General features: G+C 49.7%; 1 long non-coding RNA gene across 2 annotated transcripts in view; it reads left to right on the forward strand.

Moving 5' to 3' along the window:
• The first annotated feature begins 4229 nt into the window (after window positions 1-4229).
• The window catches only part of LOC131277914 (uncharacterized), a 71129-nt gene continuing 57283 nt past the window's right edge, over window positions 4230-18075 (forward strand). For both annotated transcript variants that reach the window (XR_011648311.1, XR_009184957.2), the window contains exon 1: window positions 4230-4860. This is a non-coding gene — a long non-coding RNA (uncharacterized lncRNA). The remainder of the gene's footprint in view (window positions 4861-18075) is intronic.

Genomic DNA, 18075 nt, shown 5'->3' on the forward strand with positions numbered 1-18075 from the left:
AATAACACCAATAAGACAAGGTACGCAAAATAATAGTGAGGAGCGGGCCGCTTGACCACTTGAGAGGGACAGACAGACAGGGAAGACTCGTTCTTCCGACTTGCTGGTGAGGGCCTTCCCGGAAGGCCTGAGCTCCTCTGTCTTGTTTCAGGGAGATGGCAGCAAGGGGAAGGAACCAGCGCTGGAGTTTGCCTTCCGCGGCCCTAGAGATGCTCCAACCCAGTAATTTATGCCCCATCCCGGCTGCAATGGCCATGCCTCTGCCTCCTCTGCTTGGGCCTAGGGCTAAGCACCACCAGACCTGTCTCCATGGGACACTGAAGCCAAGGCGGGGCCCTACCTTGCCGGAGCACCCCATATCACACTTGTTAGGGGTGCTGGGGACACACGCAGAGGAGTATAGATACCCAGAAAATCAAGCCATCACTAAATAAATTTGAATAGGACCTGGCCTTGTGTCCCATATAGATCTCATATAGAGCCCTGGGGCTCCTCTTACCTGCCTCAGCCTCAATTGAGTCAGGTTCATCTTCTTGAGTTAAAAAACAAAAACTAAAACAAAACGGTTTCCGGAAGAGTTCGGGAGTAGTATGAAGCTGGCAAATCAGAAAATGGAGCCCTCTCCAAATTCCCTAGAGTAAGGCCCCAGCGGGCTCCCTGCTTTCCTGGAGGTGGGGGGCATTTTCCCGTGGTGCCCGTCACCTTCCCTTTGTGAAGGGAGTTTCTGTTACCAGCACGTTGTCTGCTGTGCGTGCAGAGCCCAGCCGAGTCCCCAAGCAGCGTGGTGTGTTGGCATTTGGGGGATGCAGCCTTTTGGCAGGTGTGCACACCCTTGGGCATGGGGGAGAAGCAGTCAGAGGGGGCAGTTCCTCAATCTTCCCCACGGCAGCTTCATTTTCCTTTGCAGCCTGGCCAGGATCTTGACATTGAACCCCACTGCTATGAGTTGAATTGTGCACAACCCCCCTCCACGATATGTTTCAGCCCTAACCCCCAGTACCTCAGAATAGATGGACTTAGTTAAGATGAGGCCAGACAAGATTAGGGTGGGCCCCAAGCCCACTTGACTGGTATCCTTATAAGAAGAGGGAAATTTGGATACGCACACAGAGGGGACAACACCAAGTGACAATGGAGGCAGAGATTGAAGTGCTGCAGCTGCAGGTCAAGGAATGCCGAGGATTGCTGGCAAACAACGAGAAGCTAGAAAGCGGCAAGGAAGGAGCCTTCCCTACAGACTGCAGACGGAGCATAGCTCTGTCGCCACTGTGGTTCAGACTTCCAGCCTCCAGAACTGTGTGACAAGAAATTCCTGTGATTTTAAACCTCCACGTTTGTGGGACTTTGTTAGAGGAACCCTAAGCAGCGAAGCCACAGCTGTCCCCTGAGAACCTGCAGTATCTCACAGAGTTCTCACTCTCCTCTCTGTTCCACTCCCTTCCTGACACTGCCCCCCTCCAAAGGTGGAATTTGCTGGTTCCAAAGAGCTTCTAGTCTGGGAAGTTGTTGGGAAAATCTGCAGCCAGAAGATTTAGCGCAGGACCCACTCAGACACATACGCTGTGTGCTCCTGAGAAAACTCCCCAAGCTTCCCCGAGCCTCAGTTTTATCCTTACCTCTGTCTCTTGGTTGCTGAAGACCAAGTGAGAGCACTTCATGCTGCACCTTGCTTTCGGGAAGCAATGTGCTTCTCCTGGGCCAGGGTGGCTCTCGCCCCTGCCCCTGCGGCTCTTCAGAGCATTAGCATCTCTCAAACTAGCCTCATCGACCATCTTTTGCCTTCCTCTCCAAGCTAGAGTTCTTTGGGACTCTGAGCCATTATGTTTTAACAACAGTGTCAGCAGGCATCTCTCCCCCATCCAATAAAAATTAACCCATAATAAGCAACAAAGAACCTCAGCATGATTATGTATCACGCGATATCCCACGCTCACATGACATTAAAAAGGATCTGTTTCTAAAGGTAGGGGTGTAAAGTTCAGATGAAATGCGGAGTCCACCTAGTAGCGTGGAGTGAGAAGCTCCCAGCAGGGCCTCGTTCTCTGTACTCACCACATTGACATCTGTGTCTACAGGGGCATCATTACCTGACCCCGCAGAGCCTGTCCTCAAACAGGTGTGTGTCTTTCCCCACAGGCACGTTTTTGTGTTACAGATCCCATCCCTCTTGGAGAAAGGGACCCTTTTGAAAGAAATCGGCGGAACTCCTTCAGTGGGCTGGAAGGGAGGCAGTAGAGGGAGGTGATTACAAGTGTGGACTCAGAAGTCAGAACACCTGGTGTTGGATCATTGCTTGTGGCAGGGGTGAGGGGGTGAGGGGAGTCTGGAGCAGGAAGTCCAAGGGGGGCTTCTGGGCCACCTCTTGCTAGGCCTCTGGGTAAAATCAGCAAACCCCCAAGCCTCAGGTTTGCTCATGCGTTCTTGACCCGTATTATAGCATTGCCCTGAGTTAGGGGAGGATCAGCCGAGATCTCTGCACACTGGGCAGGACTTACAGAGCAGGGGGAGTCTCAATAAACATTGGCCATTATGGTGGTGGTGGCAGGCTCTGGGGAGGGATGGGAAGGAAGACCATCCCCTTCACCCACGTGGCTCATTCTGTGTTTCTCTAAGGAGCCCTGGTCCTGGGGTGGTGAGCAGCGCCTGAGGCCAGGCAGGTCATCCGCAACCTCTGATCTATCCCTCCCAGCAGCCCCCTCACTGTCCCTTTGCATGTGTCGGCTCAGTCATCAGTGGCACTGGGTGGGTCCCCGCCCACCTGTCCTGGCAGAACCACCTTCTGTATCCAGCCCCTGCGGTTTAATTCCTGGCTCTGGGACTTTGGGGTCACCTCCTTCATATTTTCATTCCTAATCATCCTCCCTGCTTGGAATATGTGGGATTTCCTGTTCTCTAGCAGAACCCCAAACACCTCCCATCCCCTTGTTGGGATGGTGTTGATCATGTGTCCATGAATCACAGAAACCAGAGGCTGGTGTGGGGTGTCTGGCTAGGATTGTCTGCTCAGTCCTTTTCCAAAAAGTCCCTCTTATCTACTTCTCAGCTCTTAGCAACATGGGTGGGCTGCGAGTGCCCATCTTCAGGCCATGAAAGGTGACTCTACTAAGGCTGGTGAGCAGCTCTTCTCTATCTCCTGGGGACAAGCAGGGAGCGCGGGCTATAGTGTGTGGTGGAGTTTAAGAGAGGGTTATTTGGGCTGTAGTGGGGTAGATGTTCATCTTCCTGGGATGTTTTAAGGCAGAAAGGCCTACCCTGTCCTCTCTGCTTGAATGAAGCTCATCCTCCATGTGGGACTGGGCCCTACCTCTGAACTCCATTGAACGAATGGTTGGTCTTTACTATTCATCTTTTCCTTGGCCTTGACTGCTTTGGCCAGTCTTTCTCCAGGTACATGTTCTAGTTCTTTAACTCCCTTGAAGACAAGGACCATGTCCTTTTGGACAGCCACACATCACCTACCACTGTGCTGGGTACTTCTTAAGCGTCTACTGAGGGCTTCTAGGAAGGGTGCCCCTAAGAGAAAGCAGAACTTGAGAAGATGGATCACAGAACGGGTAGGTTTTGAAGAGGCTGTTAAGTTTGGGGTGTTGTCTAAGGAAGGTGGGTTCCACAGAGGGGCCAGGGGCAGTGGGGCTCAGTGCTACGATCAGCCAGGAAATTCTGGCAGCCTGGGCAGGAAGGGTTGGGGCCCAAAGAAGAAGTGTTGAAACAATGAAGACAATTTATTTACTTTAGAGTTTTGCTGAGAACAGGCTCCAGAATCCTCTGGATGACCTCGCTCTTCATACCAGTGTAGGGTTCAGGCTAGGTAGACCTTTGCTGACCTTCAGCTGGAGGGAAGGTGTGCCATGGAAGGGTGAATGGACTATGTCTTCAGAAGAGATGAGGACTGGGGTGGACAGAACCAAAGGATGAGCCACTGGCCAGAAGGGGCAGGGAAGACTGAGATGACAGTGGTCAAGGCGCTCAAAATGCCACTGACCACAGGGCTTCCTGGCAGCCTGGACATGTGACCAGGTCTTGGGTCCTTAAGGAGAAATTGAGCACAGCGGTTGACACATGGCAGGGGCCAGAGTCACTAGGGACTCTTATGGAATTATGATCAGGTGAGAACTTGGGCTGACCTCTTGGAGAGAGGACAAGAACAACAAGAGCAATAGAAATACTTGACATTTGTGTGGTGTTTCACAGTGTACCAAGGGCTTTCACATCTATCAGCTCATGAACCTTCCTGACCTTCTTGTCTCTCTCCTCCCATTCCTGGATAGAGAATTTGTCCTGGGATCTGCTGCCGGGTGCAGCTTTGGAGCAGAGTGAGAAGGAGGGATGAGGCTCCGAAAGGGTGTTCCTCCCTGCAGACCCGTCTCTTCTCCCATGACCGTGCCCCCTGCCTCCTTCCCAAAAGGTCCATGCCCGGCTTACCACCCTCCTCTTCCTCCTTAGGCAAGGGTGCTGCGCCCGCCTGCCATGTGAGGCAAAGGTCAGGGCACATCCTCCAGGCTGTCCTGGCTCTCAGGCGCCTTCTTGCCAAATGATGACACAGATGGCCTGAAAAATGTTCCACTATTTCCCCGAAGGCACACCAATCTTTCTAACCTAGAGATTCTGAATTTGGAAACTCTAACCAGGAAACTAAGAGAGTCAGAGGAAAGGTATACAGAAGCCCAGAAGACAAATGTTTTTGACAAGACAACAGGAGTAGGTATTGAGGAATGAGAATGTTTGACCACAGGGGAAGACGGCGCCTCGTGCAGAGACAGGACAAGGTGGGCCAGCATGAAACACGCTGAAGTTCGAGTGTAAGACGAGGAGAAGAAAAGTCAGCTGGACGCAGACGTGCTGATAAGATCTGGCAACATGGTAAGCCCATATAAATTTGATATCTATAATTTTGGACTAACAAGATTGACAGATGAGGCCATGGGATACATTAATATTTTCTTTAACCAGGTGACTCACCTAGAAATTTTAGGACATATGACTGTAGGTTAGATGATTCTTCCTATTAACAAAATGTGAGATTACGACACAGATCTATAAGATGCTGTCCTTTAGGAGTCATGCAAAGAAGATGATGGGAGCTGTGAATGTAACGATCAAGTATAATCAAAAAGTCTTAAGGGGGAGGCCTGGCGGTATAAAGGAAGAGTGGTGGTGAAAGTCACTTGTAGTCCACAATGATTCAATGCCATCTATTGAGTCAGTCAATTCCCATTTTCCCCATGAAAGTCAGTGGGGAAATGGGAAAAACTGTGGAACCAACTTCAACAGGACACGGATAGTGTATAAAGACTGAGTCCGGGTATGCGTGGTTAAGTTGCAGTGATAAGCAACCACAAAATCTTGGAGGCTTACAATAAACAAAGGTTTATTTTTCATTTATACTACATGTCCATTGCAACTTGGCTGCAGCTGCACTTAGTCATTTTCACTCCCAGGCTGATAGAGAGACATTGGGACTCTTTATTTGGGACATTGATGAAAAAGAGTCTGACACTGATCTTAAAATTTGTCTGGAACTGACACCTGTCACTTCTACTTACACTTCACCGGTCAACACAAGTCAAATGGCCCAGTCTAAAGACAATGGGGACAGGAAGTATATTTCTCCTTTAATGAAAAATAATAAAATCTACCACACAAAGAGTCCTTGAAGTCACTTCTGCTTTAGGGCCATATTGGGTCAAACCTCACTAATTCTTGTGAGATGCAGAGACCTCCGACGCCAGCTGGAGGACGACTGTCTTGGGATGGGATTATAAATGAATCACTAGAATACAAGCTCCACGAGGGAAGAGTCTTTACCTGTTTTGTTCACTGATGTATCCCAAGGGTCTAGAACAGCTGTTCCACATATACCTGTTGCTGAATGAATTATACATGAATTTAAGATGCAATATGACCCCTTCTGCCTCAGCCAAGGAGTATCCTCATTCCGCTCCTTCCATGACTTTGGGTCTGGAGAGGGACACACTCTCAAAGAACATGTATTTCAGGAGAGCTGGGGCCTCTTTTTCTGCTTTGGGATTCTCTATTTTGGATCCCTGTTTTAGTTTATCTCTGGGCTCAGCAAACTCTTCCCGTCAAGGGCAGGTAGTTAAATATTTTAGGCTTTTTAGGCCATGTGGTCTCTGTCAAAATTACTTAACTCTGTTATTGTAGTACAAAAGCAGCCATAAAAAAAATAGGTATACAAATGAACATGGCTGTGTCCCAATAAAACTTTATTGGCAGAAACAGTAAATGGGCCAGATTTGGCCTGTGGCCCATAGTGTGCTGACCTATAGGCTAGCCACGAAACTGGCTTCTCGGTCTCTTACTTTTCCCCATGGCCTTTGCAGGACCATTTTAGTGCCATACTTTTCACACTCTCATGTCCATAAAATGAAGCATCACAATATTGAAGTTTCCCGATCTCCCGGCATCTGCTTTAAGTGTGTGTGGCTTTGGCTTCTCTTAGTCCTCGGGAGCATGCCTATCCCCAAACATCCCCTGACCTCAGGAGGTTTTGAATCTTGCTGTGTGGGCCTGAATCCCAGGGACTCCACCCTACCAGGACCTTTATCTGCCATGTTTGTTGGACATGGTCCACATTCCCTGCTTGACATTCTCCAAGGATCCCCTGGAATATTCCAAGAGAAGAGAAGGGCGTGTGGCTGGCTGGGAGTGGGAGGAAAACCTTGCCTCTTCCTTCTACCTTCACAGTTCAGTTGGCCTGAGAAGTATGGAAACCTATTTTGCTAAAGATGTGGTTCAGGTATTTTCATTCCAGGGAACCTGATGCCTCAGACTCACAGCTTTTTTCTTCCGGCTGGAGTGCCTCTGGTAAAATGTGACAGTCTGGAGAGTATTAGCCGACCGCCCCCTCTTTCTGGGTCAGTACCAGGCTTATGTAATCAGAGGTCCAAAGAAGAGAGTCAGACAGTCGGCTCAGCCAGGCCAGCGACCTTCCCACGCAAGCTTCTATCTGGTTGTCCCAGTACTTTAGAGCAGGAAGACAGAAACCTTGTACCTCATGAACTTTCGCCCGTCTTGTTCCAAGTGGATGTTTGAACATCACGAGGACCCAAGCACGACCCTCTTGTACTAGCTATCAAAGCCAGAGCCTAGTACTCCATGGGCACACCACACGCTTCAACTAACTCACAGACGGCTGTCTACCACCGTCCCACCTCCGCCAAGATGAACACATCTGAGCCCCCATTCTGAGAGACGCAGGGAGTGCGGGGGGGGGGGCGGGGGAAAGGAGCAGGGAGCCTCCCCAAGCGGACAGTAATAGACTCGGCCTTGACTGGGGTTGTTAAGATAGCTACCGCCTCCCTTCTCCAGCTGGCGGGAGCAGTGACCCCTGGAGCTGGATCCGCTGGGGGAGGAAATGCTGGCCAGGGAGAACAGCTAAGAGGGAGGACCCTGGCCAGCTCCCACCTCCCAGCTGCCTCCCAGCCCAGAGGCTGCCCTGGAGAAAGATCTCTGTGAGATAGCAGAAAAGGTCCCTTGCTTTCCTGTGGCCTTGTTTCCTCAAGCTTAGGCTCTTCCAGGCTGCTTCTCGGGGGTAAGAGGTGTACAAGTGATGTGGGTGCAGGGCAGCTTGGAGTTCCTGGACTGAGGCTTACTTCCAGCTGGGTGGCGTGCAGAGCTCCCTCCTTCGCACCCTCCCCCCGACTTCCTGCAAGATGGGGAAGAGGCTTGCGCTGAAATGCAAGGCATTCCACACTTGGAGTGGGGGCCTTTTCACCAAAAGCAATGGGCACGGTAATGCTGCCTCTCACCTGGCCTCCTGGGTCTCTAGACACCTGGATAAGAATGTCCAGTCACAGCTGAGACTTAAGGGATCATGCCGGAGCTAATTCAAGGATTCCTGCCCTCCTTCTTCTGTACTGCATCCCTCAGCCACTGTGAAAGAAACTGGGTCTAAACTGCTTCTGAGAACACGGAAACTATCGGGAAGCAATTGCTGGGTGTGAGGTGCTCTGCTAGGACACGGGGAGAGTAGTGGACAAAATAGACACAGTCGATGCCCTCACGGAGATAAAAAGCAATTACGCGATTGCATGAGTCACTGGCCAAGGCCCCATACGTAACAGTAGCATAAGGCAGGGACCTAACGTTTCTGGTGGTTGGGAAAGACGTAATGAAGGGGTGACCTCTAAATAGAGATCTGAGGATAAGTAGGATGGCCTAGACAATACTGAGAGGCACACAGAGAAAAACCGACCCAGGAAATACTGCAGATGAAAGCAATGATAAAGCAAAAGACAGTGGGGTGTTTGGAGATAAAGAAAGTGGTGGTGCGTAGTGTGACTCCAGAGGGAGAGAGGCAGTAGCAAAACATGAGGCTGCAGGTGCAGGCAGGGGCTGGATTATGGAAGGGGGACAGGGAGGGAGGAAGAGAAAGGGACTGATGGCGGGCTGGGACATGGGAGCTGGGGGATTCTCTGTAAAGGGACGGCCCTTTACAGAGAAATGGGAACCACAGCCATTCTGAGATCTTAACTGGTGACTCCTGGAGAGCCATCTGCTTGCCAGCCTCCCAGGCTTTCTCAGTGTCAGTGGTCAGCGAATGCCTGTGGAAGGCAACTGGCTGGTCCCTCAGCCCAGCCTTGGTTGGTTTGAGATGACCCCAGAGTGGAGGAGTTGTCCTGGGAGGTCAGCATTGGGACCCAGGTTCAGGGCTGAGCTGCAGCTCTCCCAGGTAGGGCCTGATTAATTTGATGTTCTCTGCATCCATCCCCATCCCCTGCTTGCCCTCTGCAGGGTGGTGGTGAGAAGAATGCAGGGCAACCTGCTTCTGACCAACTCAACCCTTCCACGTGCATCTCCCAAGACCCTCCAGCAAGTTGTCCACTTACTTTAGTTCTTTCTTCATCCCATTCCATTCGACAGTTATTGAGCACTGACTGATTCTCTGGAGCTAGCACACAGTAGGTAACTTCACTGGGTCAGTCTCTGTACCCTGGTCCTGGAAGTCCCAGAGCTGGGGATAGTAAATTTGGTGCCAGCTCCAACATCAGACTGCTGGGGTTCAAATTCTTGGTTTACCTCCAATGAACTCAAGTGACCAGGGGCAAATGATTCCATCTCTTTGGAAACCTTAGTTTCCTCATCTGTAAAGTAGGCACGATAATAGAAGTACCTATGGCATAAGCTGTTGGTGGATTAAATGAGAGCACTCCAGTATAAAGCTTTGGCCGAGTAAGTGGTGGAGGAATATTAATTGCTATTGTTCATACACAACAACTGTTCACCTTGGGAAAAGGAAATTGTTAGTAAGGGATCTTTTGTGTGTGGTTTTTACTGAGAAGCTAATGTAATCATATTAAAGATACCAAATAGTAATCATATTAAAGATACCAAATAGCAACTATTTGAATTTTTAAAATATTCTCTTCCAGTATTTACTGTGAGATCATAAAACAACCTAGAAGTATAAGAAACTTTATGCTTTCTTATCTTTTGATCTACTCCAGCAAACCCACTACATAAAGATTCAGGAAATGGCCATGGGTGCAAACGCCCCCGCCCCCCCAATGCCCAAGCTGAGGGGTGAGAACCCCAAATCTGGATTCCTGTTCCATCCCTTAGGTCTTGTGTGATTGCGGGGATGTTTCTTAGCATCTCGGAACCTGTTTCTCCTCATTTGTTAAATGTGAATAATAACGTCCAAGGGAGAGGAGAAGAAGCAATGACGTGGCTAAGGGCTCAGCGCATAATAGAGGATTAGTGAATGCTAGTTCCCTGCCTGTCCTTCGGATTTAACAAGGGGTTCAGGGTTGTTGGTACCCAGGGTTGTTGCCACCAGGTTCACCCAAGTCCACCTCTAGCCTTCTCCCAGGAAGCCCGCTTACCCACCCATGAGGACCGGGTGATCTGCTCTGCCTTAAGATCAGGCATCTGCCCACCTCTGTTCGCTTTGCTGAACAGAGAGACCGGGAGCTTTCTCAGGGTTGCACGGCTGGCCTGGCCGGCCGTGGAGGGGAGCTGAGGGAGGGAGAAGGAGAGGAGATCCCTTTCCTGGGAGCCCTTGGAGGCGCCATCCTCCCATGGTCAGGGAGGGCTGACATCTGCTGGGGAGAGGGACTGTGGGCTGTGTGGGTGGGTGAGCCGGAGAGTGTGGAGTTCAGAAAGAGCTGATGGAAGGGCCAAGTGCAGTGAGGGAGAAGCTGTGATGAATCAGGGAGAAGCTCATTAAGACAGGCTGGTGAGAGCCACCTGGCTGAGTTACCTAAAGCCCCCTCCACTGCCCCTTCCTACCAAAAGGTCTTTCTCAAATACCAGGAGAGTGTTATGTTAATAACAAATAAATGCTTATATCTGTAGAACATTTTACAAACCACAGTGTTCTATTACTTCCATTTTCTTTCTTTTTTTAAAATTTATTCCTCCCCCCGCCCCATCCCCCATTTTCTGCTCTCTGTGTCCATTCGCTGTGTGTTCTTCTGTGTCTGCTTGTATTCTTGTCGGTGGCACCAGGAATCTGAGTCTCTTTTTGTTGTGTCATCTTACCATGTCAGCTCTCTATGTGTGTGGTGCCACTCCTGGGCGGGCTGTGCTTTTTTTGCATGAAGCAGTTCTTCTTGTGGGGCGCGCTACTTGCATGTGGTGCACCTCTACCCCGGGGACACCCCTGCGTGGCACAGCACTCCTTGAGTGCATCAGCACTACATGTGGGCCAGCTCATCACACAGGTCAGGAGGCCCTGGGTTTGAACCCTGGACCTCCTGTATGGTAGACAGATGCTCTATCAGTTGAGCCAAATCTGCTTCCCTATATCCGTTTTCTAATCTCAACTTTTCAAATAAGCAGAAGGGGAGGTAGGATTCCCATTTGACAGGTGAGGAAACTCAGGCCTAAAGGGGCTAAGAAACTTGACCAAGAACACACAGCTATTAACCTGGGACATCAAACCAGCCAAGTCTTCTGGTACCAAGATGTCCACAACAGGGGTTGTCCAGGCAACTAGTCGTTTGGCCAGTAGAGCAATTTAGAACTTCCCCTTTAAAATTTTAAAAAAATACGAGTACTATCTGGCCCTTAACCCTTTTCAGATTCATGAGCTTCCCTTCTGACTTGGGAATGAATCCCTATGTGGGGAAGCTCTCCTGGGTGACAATGCCCCTTGGAGGAAGAACAGAGATGTACACAGTACCCTGCAGCTGGAGGGATTTAGGATAGCCCTGCAGAGGATTTCCAGAGCCTCTTGTTAATAGTTGACTAAGTGAGGTTGCAAAATCATACTGTCTGAATATCAGCTGTCACCAATTGGATTAGAAGCTTCCTGTCCAGCTCGTCTATATGAAACCAACCAACAGTATGAACGTGGGGCCTTGGGAAGGCCACTTGACCTCTCTGGGCCTCAGTTTCCTCATCTGTAAATGAATGGAACTTGTCCTTCAGCAACTCCCACCCTCTACGCCAATGACCTTAATTTGACTTTCCCTGTGCAAACATTGGTGGTGGAGCAAACGTTTCCCAAATTCCTGGAAACCATTCCAACACTCCCATTATTAAATGCTCACCCAGGCCCTGTCCCTCAACTCCTGTGGTTTGTTCCTCATCTCTAAAATGCAGGGGTGGGTCTTTGGGGTCCTTCTAGTTCTAACATTCTCTCCAGAAGCCAGCACTAGGGCTGAGCTAGGACTAGTAAGAAAGGGCAGCTTAGAGACTTGCCTGAGTGGGATGGGTCCACACAAGTTCTGAACAAGGTGACCAGGTGGGTGAGCTGAGGGTCGTAGAAGCCAGTAGAGGGGAAGGGGTCGAGGGACAGGGCCTGGTGGGACAGGTTTAGGAGTTCGGGGATGGTCTAGCCTCTGAAGCCTTCCCTATCCTACAGGGCCATCTCAAAAGAGGTTCCTGGAGAGCAGGTGTAGCTCAGTGGTTGAGCATCTGCTTCCCATGTACGAGGTCCTGGGTTCAATCCCTGGTGCCTCCTAAAAATCAAATAGAAAACAAATAAATGAAAGAACCAACTCTCATTGGGGAGCAGGTGTAGCTCAGTGGTTGAGCACCTGCTTCCCATGTACGAGGTCCTGGGTTCAATCCCTGGTACCTCCTTAAAAAAAATGAGGGTCCTAAGGCCCCAGATTCAGACTGGAATCAGCCATGTGACCCCTACTTAGTGACAACGGACTCCTGGCCTTGTAGGCTGGCCCAGCAAGCTCTCTGCTAAGGCAGGCAGGGAGGCGAGAAAGGCTCCAGTGGGCCTTGCAGAGAAAGCCAGCACAACCGGCCCAGCACGGGGTTAACACTGAGCTCTCTAGGCAAACAGTATCTTTGCTATCTGGTGTTTGGACCTAGCAAGGGGGAAAGGCAGAGCCCATAGGCGGTCCATCAGTTGTATCCAGAGCAGTGGTTGCTCCGTTATCTCAGAGCAGGCCAATTAGTGGGGTGGTGGTGGGGGTGGTGGGGGTGGTGGGAGGAGGCAGGCAGGCCTGCAGACAATGGCCAAACTGCATCTACTCCAGGCTGCTTGGACTCTTTCCTATCAGGGCCACTGACTCTCTTTAATCAAGCTCCAAGGAGTCAGTTCCAATCCCACTGCTTTGGGAGACCTAGAAGCTCATTCCTTCTCTCTTGGACCAGGGTGAGGAGGGGAGGGGTCTTGTGGCTATGGCCTCCTGGCAGATGGTGGGGCCTGCGTTTCGGTTCTCACGACTCATTTCTGCCAAGCCCCTTCTCCCCTCTGTGACTCAGTGTCTGCATCTTTAAAAAAAGGGTCCTTTTGGTTGCCCCTCTCCCTCTGCCTCATGAGGGTATCACAGAGACACATGAGGTCATGTCTGTCACAGAGCTGTGGGTCCTTGGGGAGGCCCTAGGAAAAATACCAGCTGTTGTTAGTTAGTTATGGAGGTTTAGGCACAAGAGGAGCCTGCTGTGCTATTACTTATTAGGTCTGGACTGCCCTGCTGATCCTAGGTGGGCGGTGGTCACCCAGGTCCAGACAGAGCAAGGACCCATACATACTGTCCCTACCCCCCCCCTTTTCTCTTCTTTAGTACAACCTCAGAAACCTGGGATTCTCTGCCCCCTTGCAGTCAGCTGATGCCCCTTGCCCTGCAGCCAGGGTGGAGGTGAGGACATAGGTTTTTGTATCTCGGCCCCTGAATCTTCTTGGGAAATGACAAATGGTTGTCACCAGCCCCATAGGCTCTCACCTGCAAAAAAATGTTAGTGTGGGGCTGTTGGTCCTGAGAGTTGAGTACCCTCTGTGCGGCGAGAGTAAGAGGTGGGAGAGCTGGTGACAGGTCTTTCCTGTCAGCTGAAGACCAGTATCCTAAACTTGGAGTCCAAAGGCAGATTGCAGTACTGCTCCATGTCAGCCATGTTGACCTTTGGCAGGCATGAAAGCTCTCTGTGCCTCAGTTTCCACATCTGTAGCACAATAACGATGCCTTCTCTACAGCGTTGTTGTGAGAGTGGAACAATATCTGGAAGGTTAATGGTCTTGGGATATTTGACACACAGAAGATACTCAGGAAATGCTAAAGAAGGGAGGGAAGATAGAATGTGGGGTCCAGACAAGGGGACAGATTATCCCAGATGACTTTTTCTGACTTCAGGTGACCATGAACTGAAAACAGCTTGGGATGGAGGTCCAGCATAGACCAAATGACACAGCTGGCAGCACTGGTCCAGGGGCGGCTGGCCCAGCACAGCATTCTTTGGATAAACTTGTTTGGATTTAGGAAATAGAGCTTTTAGATTATGAGCAGTTTCCCAGAGGGAGTCTGCCTCAAAGCCTGGAAACAGTTCTCAGCTCTTTAATGCTTCAAACCCCAAAGGCCTTCTAAGTCGGGCGTGGGGAGAGAGGACGGGATCTGCAGTAGAACCCAAGGCTGGGCACGGAGACTTCACTGTTCCTGGGAGCTGCCTGTTACATCACCTGGACCACATTTCTTAAGCCTCATCCCTGGGCAAAGGGTGAGGCTGCAGATAGTAGGGCCAGGATCTTGCGTTGCCTGAGCCGCGCGACCTTGGGCATGTCATTGACCTCTCTGCACTTGCTCGTCTTTGCGTTGGGATAATCATTAAACCTCCTTTGGGGAGTGGGTGTGAGAATGCAATGAGGTGATGGCTGAGCTCACCATGTCCATTGTACAGGCCTGGGGGGAGGAAGGGGTAGTTGTCAGGCATCGAGGGCCAGGTAGGGCTACCAGCTTGGAGGGCGAGGCTAACCTGGGAGGAAGGTTCTCTGCTGAGCTCTCCTAATGACTCTTTGGTGCCACCTTAAGAGAAATTGCTTTGGAGCCTCAGCTGATCTGTAAACTGGATAAGTCATAACCCCCTAGAGTGAGAATTAATTAGTAAACGTGGCTGTCAAACATGCGTGATGTCATTATTAACTTAATGTGTTTGCTTTAAAGGGGAGGCAGGCTTGCTCCAGTCGACCACGTGTGAGCTGACAGCCAGCCAGCCAGGTTTGAGGGGAAATCCTGTAGATTGTTTCCACATGGGAGTTTACAACACAAATAATTGGTTGCAGTGATGGAAGGCCTTGGAGGCCGGGGAGGATGGGTGCTGCTGATGGATTTTGCAGTCCTTGGTGTAAAACGCACAGGCGTTCCTTAAGGGGAGGAGCTCTGGTTCCAGGGAGATGATGCTCCAGGGGCTTGGTCTTAGGTCCGCAGCTGGCAGGTAGGCCAACCCAGCTGCCCTTTGCGCTGTCCAGGGGGCTGCACGGCTAGAGGTGGGTGGGGTAGAAGTGGGGAGCGCTGTGCATGGGCCACAGGGCCTAGATAGGGGCCTCAGGCCATGTGCATGCGCTCAGCACGCACGTGCCTGAGAGCCCTTATCCACACTCTTCCATGCTGCTTTGGAAGATAGAAGACGTTCAGCTGACTTACTGCCCGCACCCAGGTACACTGATGTGCTGCTTGGACATCCTCAGCTGGGGTGGGTGGGGTAGAAGGCTGGTGCTGGAAGACTGGCGTGTTATGTACAACCCGAATTGATAAGCAATGTCTCTGCCCTGAATGCCCCTTTAGTGGGCTCTGTGGCTTCGGCCCCAACCACTGCTCATGGTTTCCATATGCTGGGTTCCCACGCTTCCTAATCCTTTCCTGCCAGGCAGTGGAGTGGCTAAGAATATGGGCTCTGGAACTAGGCTACTTGGATTTAAATATTGGCTCTACCACACATTAGCTGTGTGACTTTGGGTGATTTACTCAACCTCTCTTTGTCTCAGTTTCCTCATCTGTAACACGGGGATGATGATACCTTATAGGCTTAGTGTGTGGGTTGAATGAGTGAACACTTGTAAAGCTTTTAGACCGATGCCGAGCACATGGTAAATGCCAGACAGATGTGAGTTAAACAAACAAATCCTGTTGCCCTGAGCCAGTGGCAGAGAGTGGGCTGCTTTAGATGGCCCATATCTCCATGTGCTAGCCTTTCAGCACCCCTTCTAAGAGCAGAACAGTGGGCTTGTTATGCACTTGACATTCCATTTCGTGACTCCCCCTGACCTTCTGTAGCCCCACACAGAAACTGCTCTGCCCTGAGGCCACTATGGCTCTGTGAACCAATTTTCCTCACCTGGGTTCTCAAATCCCATTGGCTGCGTGTTCTTTGTTCATCAAGGAAGGTGAGCCCAGCCCCTACCTGCATAATCCTTGTATGTATCTGCTGCAAATGTTGTCTGTTGCCTTAAATCAAGGGGAGCACTGCTCTTGTGGTGTGAGGGACAGGTATGCAGCGGGGTGCTGCTGGGCTCCTCCTGAGTTCTGGTGAGTACCTTCAGATGCTTGTGGTTATCTGCTGCCCTGATTTTGTCTGGGGTTAGGCCAGCGTCCTTTGTACATCAATAAAGGACATTTATTGACCATCTGCTCATTACTATATGGTGACCCAACTCAATATTTTTCAGAAATAAAGGTAGAATGCTGTTGAAAGAGAGCCAGCTGGGAAATGGATTGTGGGTCAAGCAGTTGGGCTCCCATCTCCCATATAGGAGGTCTGGGGTTCGATGCCCAGGGCTTCCTGGTGAGGCAAGCTGGCCTGCATAACAAGCTGGCCCATGTGGAGTGCCGGTCCATGTGGAAGTGCCACCCCGTGCAAGAGTGCCTGCCAATGTGGAGAGCTGGCACAGCAAGATGACACAACAAGAGGTACAGAGGACAGACAATAAGAGATGTAGTAGAATGGGAGCTCAGGTGATGCAAGAGAATGATCGCCTCTCTCCCACTCCAGAAGGTCCCAGGATTGGTTCCTGGAGCTGCTTAATGAGAATACAAGCAGACACAGAAGAATACACAATGAATGGACACAGAGAGCAGACAATGGGGGGGTCGGCTGGGGGAGGGAAATAAATAAATCTTTAAAAAAAATAAAAGAGAGAGCTGGCAGATAAAAGCTGGTATAACCCGGAAGACAGATAAGTAACGGCAACTGCCTTCTCCCTGACACCTGAGTGGACCATGTACTTCGGTGTATGTGTGTGCTAATCAGGGGTCTGTAAAAGTGTCACACCTTTGAGTTCATAATATCACTTCTGGGACATGCTCCTAAGGAAACATTATAAAATTTGTTAAGTTCTTTCTGCACAAAGATGTTTGTTACACCATTATTTATAAAATAAAAAATTGGAAATAACTGAATTGCCTAGCATTTGGGAAAAGGTTATGTAAAACTATGATTTGACTAGATTTCAGTGGTTTTCAGACTTGCTTGTGTTTATGAATTGCTTGAGAAGCCTATTAAAATGAGGATTCCCAGCCTCCGCTAGTGGAGAGTCTGATTTACTGGGTCTGGGATGAGATCCAGAAATCTGCATTTTTAACATACCCAATATAATTCTGATGCAGATGGTCTGCAGTTCCCATTTGAGAAAATGGATCTATTTGATGGGATATTTTGCAGTAATTTATAATGATGTTTACAGAGAGATTAAAAGAACATGAAGGAATGCTTTATAAATTAAAAAATATGCAAAATTGTGCATATAATTCTGTATCCAATTATGAAATACAACTATGTAAAACAAAGCCAAAATATATTGAAAAATGTACACAGAGGCAGTCTGGGGTAGTAGGGTTATGGTGATTTTCTTTTTTCTACATTTCTGTATTTTCCGAAATTTCTCAAAGTGAGCATTATTTTTATAATAAAAATCTATAAACTCATACTTTTGAAACAGAAGTTGTCCTCAATAGAGCAAGTTAAAGGGTTTCCTACTGGGTATCCTCTTTCCTGGGATTCATATGCTGAGAGGTTTCATTTTATTTTCAAGCAGACTGAAGGGCCCGGAATCAAAGTGACGCTGGTTTCTTACCATCAGTCGGGCCAAATGTATGCCTTGAAAAGCCCTCCACCACCCTGCTTCTCCTGTAGGACATTCGCTAAACCTCTAGAGTCAGGGAAGGTGCATTCTGCCCCTCAGCCATTGGTAAGAGATGCCTAATTCATAGCCTGGACTGGCCCGGCTGATTGCTTTGTGTACCTGGTCCAGCTTAATGTGACTATCTTAAGGATTGTTTTAGACGATAGTGTAATTGGTAGAGGACAGTGAGGTTTTCTTTCAAGAAGCTGGACGTGGGGCACAGATGTAGCTCAGTGGCTGAGGACCATGTACCACTTGCCATGTACGAGGTCCTGGGTTCAATCCCCAGGACCTCCTAAAAAAAAAGCCAGAAGTAAGGAAAACAAAGTTGGTTTCTGAGAGATACATTACAAGGCAACAGAAGGAAGAATTTGGAGTTGTGCAAAGACACTTAGTCTTTAATGTTTTCAGTGGGCCCCTGACACGTAAGACTTAGCTCTTGGAACATATCAGACCTGCAGGAAAATAAACAAGTCAGAGGCAATGGGGGCTGTTTCCATTGAACTCTGATCTGGGACAGCCGCCGGTTCTGGCCCAGAGTTGCCATCTGTCTGGCCTACGGACAGATATGTCTCCTGGTAGCATAGACGGAAAACGCCAAGTTAGTGCTTCTAAGCAGATCCACTGTGGATTCCCTGACTTGCAGTCATGGGGCCCAGGGCAAGCTCAGTAACCCCTCCAAGCCTCCCCTGTGCAAAGGGGAATAAAATTCGAGGCCTGCCCATCTTGCATGCTGTTGTGAGATGAGGTGATGAAGGTAT

The sequence above is a fragment of the Dasypus novemcinctus genome, chromosome 3 (genome assembly GCF_030445035.2).
Source record: "Dasypus novemcinctus isolate mDasNov1 chromosome 3, mDasNov1.1.hap2, whole genome shotgun sequence".
NCBI classification, from domain to species: Eukaryota; Metazoa; Chordata; class Mammalia; order Cingulata; family Dasypodidae; genus Dasypus; species Dasypus novemcinctus.